This window comes from Balaenoptera acutorostrata, chromosome 17, assembly GCF_949987535.1.
Source record: "Balaenoptera acutorostrata chromosome 17, mBalAcu1.1, whole genome shotgun sequence".
NCBI classification, from domain to species: domain Eukaryota; kingdom Metazoa; phylum Chordata; class Mammalia; order Artiodactyla; family Balaenopteridae; genus Balaenoptera; species Balaenoptera acutorostrata.
In genome coordinates, this window is record NC_080080.1 from 28,707,754 (window position 1) to 28,724,535 (window position 16,782).

Consider the following 16,782-nt stretch of genomic DNA (forward strand, 5'->3'; position numbering starts at 1 on the left):
CACCACATCAACAAAAGAAAAGACAAAACCCACGTGATCATCCCAATAGATGCTGAAAAAGTATCTGATAAAATTCAACATCCATTCATCATAAAAACTCTCACCAGAGTGGGTATAGAGGGAACACAACTCAACATAATAAAAGCCATTTATGACAAACCCACAGTCAACATAATACTCAACAGTGAAAAGGTAAAAGGCTTCCTGCTAAAATCTGGAACAAGACAGGATGCCTACTCTCACAACTTCTATTCAACATAGTATTGGAAGTCCTAGCCACAGCAATCAGATGAGAAAAAGAAATAAAAGGTATCCAAATTGGAAGGGAAGTGGTAAAATAGTCATTATATGTAGATGGCATGATACTCTATATAGAAAACCCTAAAGACTCCACACAAAAACTATTAGAACTGATAAACAAATTCAGCAAGGTAGCAGGATACAAGATTAACATACAGAAATCTGCTGCATTTCTTTACATTAACAGTGACATATCAGAAAGAGAAAGTAAAAAAACAATGCCTTTTAAAATCATGTAAAAAAAAAAAAAAAACCTGACCAATGAGGTGAAAGACTTATATGCCAAGAACTATAAAACATTGATAAAGAAAATTGAAGATGATTCAAAGAACTGTAAAGATATCCCATGCTCTTGAATTGGAAGAATTAATATTGTTAAAATTGCCATGATACCCAAAGCAATCTACAGAGTTAATATGATAACTATCAAATTACCAATGACATTTTCCACAGAACTGGAACAAATAATCCTAAAATTTATATGGAACCATAAAAGACCCAGAATTGACAAAGCAATCCTGAAGAAAAAGAACAAAGCTGGAGACATAAACCTCCCAGACTTCAGACAATACTACAAAGCTACAGTAATCAAAACAACACAGTATTGGCACAAAAACAGACATATGGATCACAGGAACAGAATAGACAGCCCAGAAATAAACCTACACACCTACGCTCAATTAATCTTCATTAAAGAAGACAAGAATATGCAATGGGGAAAAGACAGTCTCTTCAATAAGTGGTGCTGGGAAAATGGGACAGCTACATGTAAAAGAATGAAATTAGAACATTCCCTAACATTATGCACAAAAATAAACTCAAAACGGATTGAAGACCTAAATGTAAGACTGGATGCTATAAAACTCCTAGAGGAAAATATAGGCAGCACACTCTTTGACATAAATAGCAGCAATATCTTTTTGGATCTGTCTCCTAGAGTAATGGAAATAAAAGCAAAAATAAACAAATGGGACCTGATTAAACTTAAAAGCTTTTGCACAGCAAAGGAAACCATAAGCAAAATGAAAAGACAACCTATGGACTGGGAGAAAATATTTGTAAATGATGTGACTGACAAGGGATTAATTTCCAAAATATATAAACAGCTTATATAGCTCAATATCAAAAAAACAAACAACACAATAAAAAAATGGGCAGAACACCTAAATAGACATTTCTCCAAAGAAGACATACAGATGGCCAATAGGCACAGGAAAAGATGTTCAACATCACTAATTATTAGAGAAATGCAAATTAAAACTACAATGAGGTGTCAGCTCACACCAGTCAGAATGGCCATAATCAAAGTCTACAAATAATAAATGCTGGAGAGGGTGTGGAGAAAAGGGAACCCTCCTACATTGTTGGTGGGAATGTAAATTGGTACAGCCACTATGGAGAATAGTATGGAGGTTCCTTAAAAAACTAAAAATAGAGTTGCCATATGATCCAGCAATCCCACTCCTGGGCATATGTCCAGAAAAGATGAAAACTCTTATTTGAAAAGATACATGCACCCCAATGTTCATAGCAGCACCACTTACAATAGCCAAGACATGGAAGCAACCTAAATATCCATCAACAGATGAGTGGCTAAAGAAGATGTGGTATGTATGTATATATATATATATATATATATATATATATATATATATATATATATATACACACACACACACACACACACACACACACACATACACAAAGGAATATTAGTGAGCCTTTAAAAAGAGTGAAATAATGCCATTTGCAGCAATGTGGATGGACCTAGAGATTATCACATTGGGTGGGCCAAAAAGTTTGAACGTTTTTTTCCGTAAGATGGCTCTAGTAGCACTTAGTTGTCTTTAACTTCATTTGAAACAATTTTGTTAGATTGTATGTGACAGCTGTCATATCAGCGTGCATTTAAAAAAAGATTTATCAAAATTGGTGAATTTTTGTGTAGACATTTTAATATTGAAGATGACAGGGAAAAAAGCAACGTTTTTGTCATATTATGCTTTATTATTTCAAGAAAGGTAAAAACGCAACTGAAATGCACAAAAAGATTTGTGCAGTGTATGGAGAAGGTGCTGTGACTGATTGAATGTGTCAAAAATGGTTTGTGAAGTTTCATGCTCGAGATTTCTCGCTTGGACGATGCTCCACGGTCGGGTAGACCAGTTGAAGTTGATAGCGATCAAATCGAGACATTAATTGAGAACAATCAATGTTATATCATGCAGGAGACAGCTGACATACTCAAAATATCCAAATCAAGTGTTGAAAATCATTTGCACCAGCTTGTTTATGTTCATCACTTTGATGTTTGGGTTCCACATAAGTTAAGCGAAAAAAACCTTTTTTGACCATATTTCCACATGTGATTCTCTACTTAAACGTAATGAAAATGTTCCATTTTTAAGACAAATTCTGATGGGTGATGAAAAGTGGATACTGTACAATAATGTGGAATGGAAGAGATCGTGGGGCAAGAGAAATGAACCACCACCAACCACACCACAGGCTGGTCTTCATCCAAAGAAGGTGATGTATATATGGTGGGATTGGAAGGGAGTCCCCTATTATGAGCCACTTCTGGAAAACGATTAATTCCAAGTACTGCTCCCAATTAGAACAACTGAAAGCAGCACTCAATGAAAAGCATCCAGAATTAGTCAACAGAAAACACATAATCTTCCATCAGGATAACGCAAGACCGCATGTTTTTTGATGACTAGGCAAAAACTGTTACAGCTTGGCTGGGAAGTTCTGATTCATCCACCGTATTCACCAGACATTGCACCTTCGGATTTCCATTTACTTTGGTCTTTACAAAATTCTCTTAATGGAAAAAATTTCAATTCCCTGGAAGACTGTAAAAGGCACCTGAAACAGTTCTTTGCTCAAAAAGATAAAAAGTTTTGGGAAGATGGAATTATGAAGTTGCCTGAAAAATGGCAGAAGGTAGTGGAAAAAAAGGGTGAATATGTTGTTCAATAAAGTTCTTGGTGAAAATGAAAAATGTGTCTTTTATTTTTACTTAAAAAACCGAAGGCACTTTTTGGCCCACCCTATACTAAGTGAAGTAAGTCAGACAGAGAAAGACACATATCATATCAAATATATCACTTAGATGCGGAATCTAAAAATATCATACAAATGAATTTATTTACAAAACAGAAATAGACTCACAGACATAGAAAACAAATTTATGGTTACCAAAGGGGAAAGGGTAGGGAAGGAATAAATTAGGAGTTTGGGATTAGGAGCTAGACACTACTATATATAAAACAGATAACCAACAAGGACCTACTGTATAGCACAGGGAACTATATTCAATATCTTGTAATAACCTGTAATGGAAAAGAATCCGAAAAAGAATATATATATTCTTTGCTGAATCACTTTGCTGTACACCTGAAACTAACACAACATTGTAAATCAATAAAATACTTCAATAAAAAAAAGAAAAATAATTTAGTTCTCATTATTTACATCTGCTTCAAATACAATTATCTCCTGTATTAAGGAAGAAAAATTAAAGGAATGGTTTGTTATTTATATTTAACAAAGTAAAGTTATATCTAAAAGGGATTTATAAATATGGAATCATTTTGGTCATTGGCTATCAATATAAAAAATGCTGAATTTCTTTTTACCATTGCTTCTTAGTAATTCTGATAATGCCCAATGCAAATATGTGTCTGTTCCCAGTGAAATTTTAATAATTTTTCAAGGAATTGTTGTTGAGAATATTTAACAATAGTAAATTAACTAAAGGTATATTTTTCTTTTCTTTTTTTAGAAAAACAAATAGTTATTTATCTTTTTGTTAAGTTTTTAATACTATCAGTCAAGAAAAGGCATGAAGTTTTGGCCTTAAACTGTTTCTCCTATAAATCTACTGCTCTGTATCAGCATTACTGGATGTAGTGTTAATTAGCCTCAAGTGTCTGAAATGTTTGGGGCAGTACCAAGAACTGTCCATCAATATTCATTTCAGAGACACAACTCCTGAGCACAAAGAAAGGTCAAGTGTGTCTGAAGAAAGGGAAATTATAGAAAAATGTTTATTTTTTCTCCCCATCACTCTCATGTTTGTTGTCATGGTTCAGGGAAATTTACATGACATCAGGGAAATTTTCCTTTTGTCTGTTTTAGAGCCTACCCAGCAGTCATGACATTCATTAATCCATCTCTTTAGTCTTTCATTTATTTATTCAACAAGTATTTATGGAGTGCCTGGTGTGTTCTAGCCATTGTTCTAAGAACTGGGGAAAGAACATAAGAAAAACAAACAAAAGCAAAAAACATTGCCAAAAAACAAAGTTCCTGCCTTTCTTGCTTTTGAGGAATGTACATCCTGGTGGGGATTTCAAACAATAAGCAAGTAGGTAAATAAATCTATAATATACCCAGGAGTCATAGATGCTATGTCTGTCCGGAAAAGGCCACACTGATGAGGTATCTCATTTGGGCAGGGACTTACAGGAAGCCAGGGAGCCACTGCTGCGGAGGCCTGGAGGAAGAGTTCAGAGTATAGACAGAGGACACCAAGATTACAAACGTGCTTGAAATGTTTGCAAACTGGCAAGAAGGCCAGTGAGTCTGAGCACTGAGCATGGGGAAGAGCTCTGAGAGATACGGTCAGAAGGAAGCTGGGAGGGGGGTGGCAGGAAGATCATGTGGGACTTTGCAGATCAGAGTAAGAACTTTGGACTTTACATGTGAAAGGAAGACATTAGAGAGGTGAGGATAGGCAGAGGTTTGCATTTACATTTTAAAAGGATATTATTTTTATTCTTTCCTTTGCCAAAATCATTATCTCTTCAATCGCTGCATTTACCATGCCTCTACCAGAACTTGGGTAAAGTTGAAAACTTGCTCCACTCACTAGTGTGGTACCCTGATGGTGTTAAACATCTCCATCGATGGGGTGGAATTGGCTAGATGCCTCTGGAGCCACTTCTAATGCCCCATAAAAAGACCAGCTGGGCCTTGTTGAGTTCTCTCCAAGAAAATGAAAATTAGAATCTCTGGCCTCAACTTGAGTGAAGATTTAAGCCACAATTGTAAGCAAGGCTTTATTCATTCTTTTCTTTTTTCATTCACTAATTCCATAAATGTACGTTGAATGTCTATTCTGTGCCATCACTATGCTGAGCATTGAAGATACAACCATACATGAGATTGACAAGGTTTTTATCCTCACAGAGCTTTTTTAGTCTATTGATTTACATATGACTAGGGCATGCTGTTCCAGGACAAAAGTAGTTAGACCTACTCCTCTAGTTTCAGAGAGCACCTATTTTACACCAATGTATTATACAAACTGAACCCTTGAATGGTCATGCATTTGCCAGGCATCTATATTTATAACAATGAGATGTCTGGATTTATAGTTATCATTGAATAAATACTTTGTGGCATGTTCTTGGTAGTAGTACCATCTTCAGGCAAAAGGCAATTTCAAGCTTCTAAGTGAAGGCACTTCGCATTTGCACACTGGCTATTATTATGTCTTTGATAATCTAAGACTTTAAAATAACTTATTAAATTTAAGCATTAAAGACAAAAAGGCAATCATGTCTTATGAAATGAAATATATACAACAGGATTAAAATCTCACTCTCTTCTAAGAAGAGAGCCAACAGAGAAGTAACTCGAGATTTGGGATGTGAAATCAAATCATCTTCTCTCTACTTGAGGGAACTGACTATTTTAAGGGTTTATGAAGAGGCTAAAAAATATCTCTCATAGCTTTATGTAGGCATAAATGGATTCAAAATGTGACCAAATCATGTTATTCAGTAAATGAACCTGTTAATAAACCCACAAGCATTTGCTGAGAATCTATATAGAGAACTGAGACTGTTCTTTGATTCTTTCTGAGGATGCCTGGGTGCCTGACTTTGGCTCTTGGCCAAGATAAGGGCAGTGGGATTTATGATGTGCTGTTTAAAGTTCAAAACTCCCCTGAGGACAGCGAAGCTGGCTTGTTTACTGATGGCTTTCCCCTGTGTGATGGTAAATTTTAAGTGTCAACTTGACTGAGCCAAAGGATGTCCAGATAAGCTAGTAAAACATTATTTCTGGACTTGTCTGTAAGGGTGTTTTTGGAAGGGATTGGCATTTGGAGCAGTAGACTGAGTAAAGATTTGCCCTCACCAGTGCCGGTGGGCATCATCTTTTATAATCTAATTCTTTGAGGGCTTGAGTAGAACAAGTCAATTTGTACCATCAGAAAAGATCAGGCTGGGTGATCAGGAGTCTGAGGGGAGTTGTCTCAAAAAAGAATAATAATCTCTCACCCAGTTTCTAGACCTTAGGCTGTCTTCCACTCAGAACTCACTGATTGAGAAAAGGCTGGGTTCCTAGGAAGAAGGAACCACAGCAAATGCACATGATAATGATTAACCCAGTTCTTCCCCAAAGGCACTTGTGCCATTTACTTAGATAAGTATACACTGGAAAAAGGGAAATAAGCAAACATTTTCAAGACTGTTAGGTACACAATGATACCAGGAGATCCAAAGCATCATCATGTTCCCATCCTACCCTCTGGTTATAGTGAGAGCATACAGTAGCCATGTGATAAATGAGGTTTTATCTAAAGTTTGTCTCACGGTCCACTGGGATCACAGGTGCACCTGGTGATCATTTCCCCAATTCCATAATATTTATTTGGGATGGAAATACTTGGGAGGTGGCACAGTCCCCATATTGGATATTTGACCTGTGGATTATATCATAGTGGGTAAGGCCAAGTGGAAGCATCTAGTGCTTTATCTCTTGTAACCAACATAATAAATACTGCCTCAGGGGGAGGAGAAGGATGGCATAAATTAGTCCCATCTCTTAGTGTTGCTCCCTATCATATCTCCACTTAACTCTCCAGTCTGACCCATGCAGAAACTAGAATAAATATAGACTACTGAAAGCCCAACCAATTAATAAACCTGCCTACAGCTGTTGTGACTTGGTATTTTGCTAGAGCAGATTTATATGGCCTGAGGTACTTGTAGCATTCCTATGAAAGAAGAGGATCAGAAACAGTTGGTATTCCAATGGAACAGAAAATAGTACACAGCTAAGGTTTTGACCTTGGACTAGCTTAACTTTTCTGCTCTGTGTCATAAGGGGAATCTAAAGAGATCTGGATCATCTAGATATCCTGCCAGAACATCCCAGTGTGGAATATGCTGCCACCAGAATCTGAAGGACTCCATCAGGTTTTGTTTTATTCTCCATGGTAAGAAGTGCACAGTGCAAAGTTTGTCCTTTAATTTGGATAGGATGTCTCAAGATGCCCCTGACCACTGAACCCCTGAAAACTTTTACTGATGTGTCAGGCCTCTAGATTTCTGTGAAGTTTATCCCTCCAGCAACTGGATCTCATGTGTTTTAACAATCACTCTAAAGCACTAGCCACTTCTTGTGTATCTGGCCTAGTAAGCATGGTGACTTGATACAGTCAGGTCTGTATGGCACACATGGCAAGATTTCTTCCACCTCAACCTGAACCTCCTGCAGAACCCTTTCCTATAGGCCACCACTCAAAACTGGCAGACATCCATGAGGACCAACCGGACTTAGCGCATGACATCACATTGATCAACTATGTAGACAACGTCATGCTAAGTCATAAGGTTGAGCAGGCCTAGCAACAATTCACTGTCAGATGGAAGTGATACATCCAGGATGGAGCATGAGTGGGATGAGAGGGCACAAACAAACTACACAAGCAGGTAGCCCTGACTCTCATGTTCAACACTGTTGCACCAGCACCCCTCTTTCAACTCATACTTAAGGTCTTATAGGGTATCTCTTATGACACGTTAATGGAGGAACAAAAGCCTGAGTTCTCGACAGATGAGTCAGTTTGGTATTTGGATGCAAGCCTAAAATGGACAGTGGCTGTACTCAAGGCTTAATCAGGGGTGGCCCTGAAAGACAGAGATGAGAGGATAACCCTTTTAATGGATAGTGCAGAGGTCATCCACTTTGTTGGACAGAGAACTTACCCAACACTAGGAGATTAACAGAAAGTGGATCATGGACAGTGGAGAATGTCATTGCTGGTTGATCATACGTATGGAAGGAGAAAGATTGGAAATTTGAAGATAAGGAGGTCTGAGATAGAGGCATGTAGATGGCCATATGGGAATGGGCACAAAGTGAATCGATATGTCTGTCACATGTTAATGCTCACCAGAAAGTAACTACCATAGAAGGTGTACTAAATAACCAAGCAAACAAAATGACTTAGGCAGGGCTGAAACTAGCATAGGGCAAGTGAGGCACCAAGGGTGCAAAAATATAAGGAGGCACTCACTCTTAGCTGTTACTCTGCACTGCACAGCCCTAGAGTGAGTGCCTCCTTAAATTCTGTGCCCCAGGCACTTCTCTTACCTCCCCCTAGTCAGTGGATGTAAGTTAGGCTTTGCCATTGTTTGCATGAATGGATTAGTCATGGTAGCTATAAACGAACTTGACAACATGGGCTCCAATTTACCAAGGCTGATCTAGCCTCTGCTGCTGTGTTTCTAACCTGCTAGCCACAGAGACCAACATTAAGTCTCTGATATGACATCATCCCTCAAGTAGAACAACGGGCCACTTGGTGGTGAGTATGTTGAGCTCCTTCCACCTTGGAAGAGCCAATGATTCATTCAGGCAGGAATCAGCACACATCCTAGGTAGAGGCTTGCCTTTTCAGCCTAAAGAGCCTCAACCAACCCTACTCTCTGAAGGTATATGGCGTGTCTGACCTACCAGCAAAGGATCTTATCAGACTAGGAATACACTTTAGAGAAAAAGAGGTATGGGAGTGGACCCATGACAATACAATCTATTAGTCATAAAACATACCACACCACCCAGAAGCTGCTACCTGATAGAGTGCTGGAAACAGTCTTATAGTGGCATAACTTAAGTGCTAGTTTAGAGGTGATACTTTTACTAGCATGGGCATCATCCTCCAGGTCACTGTATATACCTTAAGTTAAAGAACTTTATATGGAAATATGTCTTCCATAGGAAGAAAATGATGGTTCAGGAATTAAGGCGTAGAAGCAGGAGTGGCTCTACTTATCATCATTCCCACATTCCCAATGACCAACTGCAGGAATTTGTGCCTTCTGTCACAGCAATGCTTGGTCTTTCAGGTTTATAATTCTGGTCCCTTAAGGGAGAATACTTTGGCAAGGGGGCAGAGAAAAGTTATGATTGATGTCTGGGTATTTCATACTCCTCACGTCCAAAGGTCATCAAACAAGAAGAGGAGTCACCATCTTGGCAAAGATGTTTGACTCTGATCATCAGCAGGAGGAAGGGCTGCTATTACACTATGGAGGAATGTTATGACACCTAGATGATCCATTTGGGTACACTTGGTACTCCCTTGCTCAATTTTGATGGAAAATGACAGTTCTCAGGCAACCTCAGTCTGAAAAGTACATTGTAGCCAGCCCAAGACTGCCAGAGGTGCTTTCTGAGGATAAGGGGAATTTGGAATGGGTAGTAAAAGAAAAAGACAATGAGTCTCAGTTGTGACACTTAGATCAGCCACAGCTGCAGGGTTTATAGCCAGCACCATTAACCTTCCTTTTCTAAGTTTTCCCTAGGTAGAGAGGCCCACCAGAATCCTGGAGGAGCTGCTTTCTGAACATGTATGAAGAAGTGGATGAGCATAACATGGTGATGCAATTCCTGGGTTCCCCTTCAAGGAAGGACTTGTTAATTCAGCTACTGGAGGGGCAGCTGGAAGACAGTTTACAGTTGTCAGTCCCTTCGGGGATTGCTTCAGCTGCATAGAGCTGCTTGGGCAAGGTCACACATGTCCCAGGAGTGCTGATTCTGCCCCAAGGAAGAATAAGTCTGATGAGGTGGCAGAGGCTATCTTTGGGCCAACTTGACTTCGTCATTTGCCCAGTCCTGCTTCTTTCCTGTCTCTGCCACAGGTGTTGATCCCAAGGGTACACCTTGGTAAGCCTCCCAACCACTGAAATTGTCTAAGTCTACTTCTGACAGTTATCTACTGCTTTAAACAGAAAAATTAGTTAATGCCAATAACCAGTTGACTTTTTTCCATCTATTTCATGGAATCAATGTTAAACTCCTGGAAGATCATTCTGTCATATTGTGAATGCTGTTGTACATTCAGTTAAGAAGTTTACCATTAAAGATCAAGTTATTTGTTTTGTGGGGAAAAATATGAATACAAATTTTGGTAGAGTATAGCATCGTTGTAAAAAATATTAATACTCAATTAAGAAACTCATAACACAGAAATATACTTGGAATTCATTATATTGTTCGCTTAATTGAGGAGTTGGCAAATTTATGTCTTGTAAAATTGCCAGATAGTAAATATTTTAGACTTTGTAGGCTGTATAGTTTTTGACACAACTACTCAACTCTGCTGCTTATTGCAAAAGCAGCCATAGAGGGGCTTCCCTGGTGGCGCAGTGGTTGAGAGTCTGCCTGCCAATGCAGGGGACACTGGTTCGAGCCCTGGTCTGGGAAGATCCCACATGCCGCGGAGCGACTGGGCCCGTGAGCCACAACTGCTGAGCCTGCGCGTCTGGAGCCTGTGCTCTGCAACAAGAGAGGCCGCGATGGTGAGAGGCCCGCGCACTGCGATGAGGAGTGGCCCCCGCTTGCCGCAACTAGAGAAAGCCCTCGCACAGAAACGAAGACCCAACACAGCCAAAAATAAATAAATAAAAATAAAAATAAAGGAATTCCAAAAAAAAAAAAGCAGCCATAGAAAATCCATAAACAAAAGAGCATGGCTACGTTCCAATAAAATTATATTTATAAAAATAGGCAGAGTTCCAGACTTGGTCAGAGGGCTGTAGTTTGCCAGCCTCTGCCTTAATTCATTAGTATCCAAATGAGCTCTAAAATTTTATCAATCAAAATAGAACCTATGCTTAAAATTTAAAAATACATTTGTACAAACCAGTAAGAGTAATGAAGCTAAAAATTTTATTTTAATGAAACCAATGTCTACTACAAAAAGTATAATAGCACGGCTTATAGTATTCTCTCCTTGTACCTAATATCAATCATATTTTATGTTTGAACATCTGAATAACTTTTTGCACAATAACTTATGTCCTACAATGACTTTTCTAAATTCTGACTGCATTTTGTTCCAAATTAGTTAGAAAATTTTAAGCAACATGTTCATAAATGGAGTGCCAAAAAAGTCCAGTGTCTGAAGCTCTCAGCATATTACAATTATTGAAAACAAAGCTTGCAAGCAGTAAGATAGTGAAATTTATCCTTGAAAAAGAGAAACGATAAGTTAACTTGTTAGAGCTCAATGTGCAAGATTTAATTTTGAATTTCAAAAATTGCACTTTTGAGTATCTCAACTTAGAAGAATCTTTTGATGGAGCTGCTATTTTTAATCAGATGTATGTATATTTTGCATCAAAATGAAATGAAATTGAGAAGGCCTGTTATTTTACATCATATATGTTTTGTGAAATATTCAAGAGAATCATAAATAGTAACAATTTACTTCTCAGGTTTTATCCTGTAAGAATATTTGTTGAAGAAAGATACTCTAAATGGAGGAAAAAAGATAATATCTATGAAAATGTTTGGGCTAAAATATTTACGCATTTAAAAAATAACAGAATTTTTTTCCATTCAGTAGAATTTTTCCAAGCTTATTAGGTAATGGAGCAATAATAGAGAAAGATTTTCCTCAATTAAAACTTTATGTTTTACAGAGAAGAGACAACAATATCAAATTTATTAATCCTCAAGTGCAAATTTAAAAACTGTTGCAGGCAATTAAAAATGAAAATAATTTACCATATAGAAAAAATATAATTCTCAGAAAATACCAGTAACAATATTAAAAATGGACACAGATAAGAAACTGATTAAAGTGCATGAATATGTATATAATTATTCTGCTTATATTCTATTCATAAGATAATCACTGTAAAAGAAATTTAAAAAATTTTTGCTTTATTTTACATTTTATGTACATTTTAAAAATTCTTACTTTAAAGAGAATTTAAAATTCTTACTTTAGAAAAAATTTAATTTTGAAAATAGTTTTGAATAGAACTATTTTATAGGCCAGTTAAAATAATATATATTTTATTTATATTATATTTTATAATATATATATTTTTATATATATATATATATAAAATATATATATATTTTGAATATCAATGGCCATTATGGAGAACTTTTGAAATCCTCAAGCTTACTTTTCTTAAAACTGAATTGGACTACCACAGCTCTAAAATTTCCAAAGCTGAATGAAATGCCTATTTTGATTAGTATTTTGAGCTTCCAATGTTATTAGGGCCCTAAAATTGCCTCTGTGCAAAATAAGATTTTAAGATTAACTGAGGCAAACAAACAATTAGAGAATTATAAAATGGATTCTGAAGGCTTGTGCTCCTCTTCCTTGGCTTTTCGTCTCAGGCCCCGCCTCGGGTGCTATCTTCCTTTTTCCTTCTATGCAGCCTATGCAACTATACCCTCAGTTCCCCATACTAATTCTCTCACTGAACATCTCTTTTTCTCTGAAACTCTCCTCACTCCGTTTTCCTCTGAACTTATCAGAACCTGTCCCTTTAAAATTAAGCCTCTGAGGATCCAGAGGCTAAACCCTTAATTTCTTATAATCCCTGAACTAAAGCAAGCAATAGTCAAAGATTTTCCCAAAATAACTGAAGATTCTCACTGATTTGCTGAGGAATTTAATGTAGTCATTCGAACTTATCAACCTGGTTTCTCTGACTTGTATCAGCTAGCTCATATGCTTGTGAAGGCCAGGCCCAGCACTGGATGAAAACTGCTAGCTGGGAAAATCCTGAAAAGTCTCTAGAATTACAACTGGGAGACCAGCTTGCTAACTTATTATTTGATCAGGATCTGCAATTGCTAGGTGACTTCATCAAGCAATTCCTGGGGCTTTTCCAAAGTCTGTTGATTGGAACAAAATTCATGCTTTAATAAAAATCTGATAAACCTGTTCATGACTATTACAATCAACTTCAGATTGTTTTTAAAGAAAATTCTGGTCTTCCTCTATATGTTTTTTCCACCCAGGTAGCTCTTAACTCTGTGTTTATTAATGGGCTGAACCAGGACTTTTTCCTTCTAGTAAAAAGGATCACGATGGAATGGGAAACCATGTCTACTCCAGATTTAGTCAATCTGGCAAACCAACTCTCTCACTTTCTAGATAAGTCACCTAAAAGAAAGACTGCTAAAATTCTTAATCTTCAACTCCAGCTAATAAAGACCCCTAACAAAACGAAAATCTTCCTAGTTTCTGCTATTACCGCAAAGAGCCAAGGCGTTGGAAAAGACGTTGTTACAAATTTAAGCACTTCAGGCAGCTTCAGCCCTCCAGCCAGTCCTTCTAACGTCCTCCCTATTCCCAGTGATGGGGATCTGAGGAACTATAGGGGCTCTTTCTAATCCCCCCTCTTAATCAGCTTGGAGAAACATTCTCTTCCAGTACTAACTGACACTGAAGCCACACTCTTGGTGCTCAGACCCACTACTCTAAGGCAGCCCCTGCCTCAAAGTACTAAAATAGCGGGGATCTCTAAGGAACCTCAGGAGGTTCCTGTCTCTGCACCGATTTCCTCTTGTTTAGGCCCTATTCCCTTTTGTGTTCACACCTTATTCTCCTTAGTTCCTTTGACCCTATCCATTTATTAAGCCAAGACTTCTTAGAGTAGTATCATGCTGGAATTTCTCCCAAAAGAGAGAAATAATTCTAGAATTTAGATAGTAGTCATCAAAGTAACCAACAAAGTAAATTAAATGACCTTTTGACATTTTTTATTTGTTTCATTTCTGACAGTACTAGAGCTGATTCTGAAAACACTGATTATTTGTCCCTATTGAATCAGCTACCACCCTTCTTATGGGCAAAATCTCCAACTGATATTGATAAAATTCACAGCACAACTCCCATTAAGTTTCTAATAGATCCCTCAAAATCTCTTTCCAGAATTAATCAATATTTTATACATAAAGCAGTCCTTAGAGGTATAAAGCCCATAATAGAAGATTACAAGGCTCAAGGCCTCATTATCCTTTGTAACAATCCCTGTAATACTATTTTACCAGTCAGAAAATCTAACAGCTGAAGATAAAATTTTGTCTAGGACCTCTGAGCAATAAACATTGTTTTCCCTCGACACTTTTTTTTTCCTAACCCTCATATGTCACTAAAATCCATTCCCACTGGAAGCAAATTTTTTTTTTTTTTTTTTTTTTTTTTTTTTAGAAATTCACGTTCTTTTATTTATTTATTTATTTATTTATGGCTGTGTTGGGTCTTCGTTTCTGTGCGAGGGCCCTCCCCAGTTGCGGCAAGTGGGGACCACTCTTCATAGCGGTGCGCGGGCCTCTCACCATCGCGGCCTCTCTTGCTGCGGAGCACAGGCTCCAGACGCGCAGGCTCAGCAATTGTGGCTCACGGGCCCAGCCGCTCCGCGGCATGTGGGATCCTCCCAGACCAGGGCTCGAACCCGTGTCCCCTGCACTGGCAGGCAGATTCTCAACCACTGCGCCACCAGGGAAGCCCTGGAAGCAAATTTTTTACTGTAATTGATTTATGCAGTGCATTCTTTAATATTCCAGCTGATGAAGCTAGCCAATGCCTTTTTGCTTTCATTGGGGAATAAAAACAATTCACCTGGACAGTAATGCCTCAGGGTTTTACTGCGAGTCATTCTTATATCTCACAAATCCTGAAAGCTGGTCTGGATGATATAAAGTTCCCTAGGGGTTCTACTTTGTTGCAAAATGTGGATGATTTGCTTCTTTGCTCTTTTTTACAAGCCTCCTCACAGGAAGACAGCATCTACTCGTTAAAGCTTTTAGCCTTACAGGGGCTTAAGGTTGCCAAGGAAAAATTGCAGTTTGATCTGATTATCAGAACAAGGGCTACACTTGGATCCAGACAGACTTCAGGGTCCCCCTGAAGCCCAAAAGTCTCCCAAAGCCCAAAACTAAGCACCAACTGAGAGGTTTTCTTGAGCTAGTTGGTTATTGCTGAAAATGAATTCCAAATTTCTCTCTTATGGCCAAACCAATGTATGTTTTAGTAAACAGTAACATTGCTGACCCAATTTTACAGGATGAACAGAATGGCATAGTCTTCAAGGCCTTGAAGGAGAGTTTGATGAACCCATCTGCCCTTGGACATCCCAATTATCAGATTCCCTTTTTCCTTTTTGCATATGAAAAGGAAGAGAATGCCCTTAGGGTCCTGTCTCAAAAACCTGGGGACCACCTTTGACCCATAGGTTATTAAATTTATTTATTTATTTATTTATTTTTATGGCTGTGTTGGGTCTTCGTTTCTGTGCGAGGGCTTTCTCTAGTTGCGGCGAGCGGGGGCCACTCTTCATCGCGGTGCGCGGGCCTCTCACTATCGCAGCCTCTCTTGTTGCGGAGCACAGGCTCCAGACGCGCAGGCTCAGTAGCTGTGGCTCACGGGCCCAGTCGCTCCGCGGCACGTGGGATCTTCCTAGACCAGGGCTCGAGCCCGTGTCCCCTGCATTGGCAGGCAGATTCTCAACCACTGCGCCACCAGGGAAGCCCCCATAGGTTATTATAGCCAGTAATTGGACCCTGTGACATGAGGATACCCCTCCTGCCTTAGAGACATTACTGCTGCTGCCCCTTTGGTTAAGGCCACTGAGGAAAATCATTGTGGGGTCTCCTTTAAGCAATTTTGTACCTCACACAGTAGAAGTCCTTCTGAATTCTCATCACACTCAACATTTCTCAGGTAGCTGCCTCACTTACCATGAAGTCTTTTCGTTAACTGCCCCTCACATAACACTTTTATATTGTAATAACCTTAACCCTGGTACTCTCCTCCCTTCTGTCACCAATGAAGCTCCTCACGACTACTTAACACTGATGGATCACCTCCTGACTCCTCCTTATTATGATCTGCAGGAAATCTCTTTGGGTAATGCTGACTTCATGGTTCACTGATGGTTCTTATTTAAAACGTAACAATGGCAAATATTGTGCTGGATATGCTTGCAACTCCTGTTGATGTTGTTGAGGAGGCATCTTCACCTATGGCTACTTTAGCCCTACAGGCTGAATTATACAGTCTTACATGAGCTTGTACTTTAGCCAAGGATAAAACTGCCAATGTTTATACTGATAGTAGATATGCTTTCAGAGTAGCTCACAATTTGGACTGTTGTAGAAGCAATATGGCTTCCTTACTTCCAGTGGAAATAAAATTAAAAATGGCCCCTATGTTCAGGGATTGTTGGATGCAATACTTGTACCTGATGCTTTAGCTATTATTAAGATTCTGAGGCATTCTAAACTTGACACCCTGGAAGCTAAAGGAAATCATCTTGCTGACATTTCTGCAAGGAATGCTGCCCTTTAGGGAACCAACAGCAGCCAGGCCTCTGTCATGGTCCAAAGGGATATTTCCCCAAATGATAACTTAGAAAAATT